This window comes from Mastomys coucha, unplaced genomic scaffold (genome assembly GCF_008632895.1).
Source record: "Mastomys coucha isolate ucsf_1 unplaced genomic scaffold, UCSF_Mcou_1 pScaffold5, whole genome shotgun sequence".
Classification (NCBI taxonomy): domain Eukaryota; kingdom Metazoa; phylum Chordata; class Mammalia; order Rodentia; family Muridae; genus Mastomys; species Mastomys coucha.
Window position 1 is genome coordinate 61,043,045 of NW_022196911.1, and position 2,989 is coordinate 61,046,033.

Consider the following 2,989-nt stretch of genomic DNA (forward strand, 5'->3'; position numbering starts at 1 on the left):
GCACAACTCCAGGGTTTGAGTTACTCTGATCTCCCATGAATGTTGTTCAACTAAAGCCCAAGGCGTTTAACAGGAACCTTATCAAGGTCCCGACCAAACCACCTGATCTTGGAAGTGAAGTTCCTCGGAATTGAAAATAACCTGCGAGGCGAGTCTCTAGCTAAATGTCTGATCGGCCAGCCAAGCTCTCCTGTGATAGACACTTCCGCCTCTGCTAGACTAGTAACCAGTCAACTATGTATGTCTCCACGTCTGAGTCAACGATTTCTTGAACCAGGATTGTGAAAGGCTTTCTAACGAACTGCGAGCCTTTCCGGCACCAAGGACTTACTCCGAGTACATGCTGTGCCCCTTTGACACTGATCAGTTTTTCAGGCGTGTGCACATACCATGCTCCCCTCGCCCCCTCCGTGTTTCTTCGGATGTCAAACCCTTCTAACCACGGGGCAGGGAGAGGACACATCTCTATTCCAAAGCTGTCCTGTCTGTCAGTTACTTACGACTGAGTACTTGGATTTGGACAGGGAGGCTTCTGTCCACTGGGTTTAGTGATAAGAGGTGACAGCTGTGGCCCAGCGCAGAACGGTCTGAAAATGGGCGGAAAGACTGTGGGCGCAGCACGAGTCGGAAAACAGGATCTCCAGGGATGAGTGCTGGTGAGAACCAAGCGCTCCCAGTCCCTGCGAGGGGAGGCGCCAGACACGGGTCGTGAACTGGGACACTTCCTGGGGAACCAATAGGAAAGCCGGCCTCAGGGAGTCCCTCACTCGCTCCGCCCCACCCCGCCCCTCGCTCCGCCCCAGCGCCGCGCTTCGCCGGAGCCGCGGAAGCGCACAGCCGTCCAGCTTCCGGAAGTGCGCCGTAGCTGGCGGCGAGGGCCGAGGTAAGCATGTAAGTTGGGCGGACCGCAGGGGTAGCCGACTCCTGGGGTCAAACCTGAAGTCGCTCCAGCTCGCGCACTGTCAGGGGCGAGCTGGGCGGGAGCAGCGGTCTCGGCCCCGAGCCTGTCGCGCTCGCGGACGACAGGCGCGTGCGGGGGAGGGGACTCGGGGCGGAACGGAAAGGGGGCTCTTCCGGGTTGCTCGCCCCAGAAGAGGGATCGGGACGGTGAGGCCCGGACTCCGGTTGCACACTGCCAGGAGGCCAGCCGCTAGTTACTGGCCCTCAGTGACAACCTTAGCTGCCCCCTGCAAACCCCAAGAAGTGTGCCCTAGTTCTTTCTGGGCTTGAAGCGTTGCTGCTTGGAAGCCCTGGAGGAACCAGAGCTGTAAACTTTTAATAATTTACAGGACTGTCAGGAAGGTCACAAGCAAAGCCTACAGTGGCCTGATAAACAAAGGGCTACCTACATGTAAAACCCTGTGTGTAACCTACGTGTGCATAGAAAAATGCTGACTTAGATGTGCATTTCACTTCGATTTTTTTTTTTAAAGCGACAGTAATACAAATATAACTGATGATCATGAGTTTCTTTAGTGAGAAGTGAGAAGTAAATTCTCATCAGGGCACAAATCCATAAGTCCCTCTATACAGTCATTTAGTTTTGAGTAAATGGACGCCTTGTCACAAATGCCTGGGTGGTAGCTAGCAGTTGGCCTTTACTGCATGGATCAAATAGTATTAATATCATAAGACTTAAATGTGTAAGATTTAGTGTTCCCAGAATAGTGTTTCTTGAATATTGGAGAATATTGAACTAATTCTGACCAATCTTACAGGTAGAAATTTTGCTGACTGAAATTTTATTATTCTTGTAAAACTCAGGAAATAGTTCACTTAGTTAGTGAAGAAGTTTTGCATATTTCATTTCTGAAAAGAGCACCTTCTTTGAAAGTTTTCCTCCTAAGCCAGCAGTTCTCAACCATCCTAATGGTGAGACCCTTTAATGCAGTTCTCTTCATAGTGGTGACTCCCAACCATAAAATGATTTTTGTTGCAACTTCATAACTGTAATTTTGCTATTGTTATGGATTGTAATGTGAATATCTGTGTTTTCCCATGGTCCTACGTGACCTTCCTTGAAAGGATCTCAACTCATAGGTTTCGAGCTGCTGTTCTAAGCTCATAACATTTGGAAAACTGTGATTTTCATGACCATTTTTGTGTGAAAATATATTGCAGTTTCCACTGTGATGTCTTTTGACTACTGATTACTAATTTCTACAAGTTGGGATTTCAAGATCCCTTATTGTTGTTGATTTCTCATTTAATTACATTCTATCCTGGCTAGTTACATGTCAAATTTGAGTCATCTGGAAAGAGAGAACCTCAGTTGAGAAAATGCCTCCTTAAGATCTGGCTGTAGGGCATTTTCTTAATTAGTGATTGATGGGGAAGGGCCTATGCCATTGTGGGTGATACCACAATGGATATCACTGGGCTAGTGGTCTTGAGAGTTCTCTAAGAAAGCAGGCTGAGTAAGCAAGCAAGTAAGCAGCACTCCTCCATGCGCTCTGTATCAGCTCCTGCCTCCAGGATCCTGCCCTGCTCGAGTTCCTGTCCTGACTTCCTTCAGAGATAGACTGTGATGTAGAAGTGTAACCCGAATAAACCCTTTCCTCCCAATTTGCTTCTGGTTGTGGTGTTTTATCAACATAATAGTAGTACTAACCCTAATTAGGACGTCGTGGTTACAGAATACACACTTGAAATTTCCAGTTGTATGAAATGTGTGTACATGGTTTCTTTTCCCGAGTTTTTCTTAGGGACTTAATTAAGCATACTAGAGCTGTGGGATTTAGCTTTGGTTGATACTAGAAGTCAGGACAGCACCTCACTTCTTTAATATCAGCATTGGGGAAGCTGAATTGAATTCCAGGTTAGCCTCGGCTACAGAGACAGACCCTATCTCAAAACAGGAACAGCCCCAAACACACCCACCCACCCACACACACACCAAATAATGAACAAAAAGTTGATACTAGGTGTGTGTACACTAATATTTCTAGATGGTCTGACCCATCTGTTTTAATGAAATGCCTTTCTTTTT

The 2,989-nt window shown here is 47.3% G+C and overlaps 1 protein-coding gene across 1 annotated transcript in view; it reads left to right on the forward strand.

Moving 5' to 3' along the window:
• Positions 1–780: 780 nt before the first annotated feature.
• Znf18 (zinc finger protein 18) overlaps positions 781–2,989 on the forward strand; it is a 20,452-nt gene continuing 18,243 nt past the window's right edge. The window contains exon 1 of the mRNA XM_031354027.1: positions 781–883. The gene's annotated coding sequence lies outside the window, so the exon portion shown is untranslated. The remainder of the gene's footprint in view (positions 884–2,989) is intronic.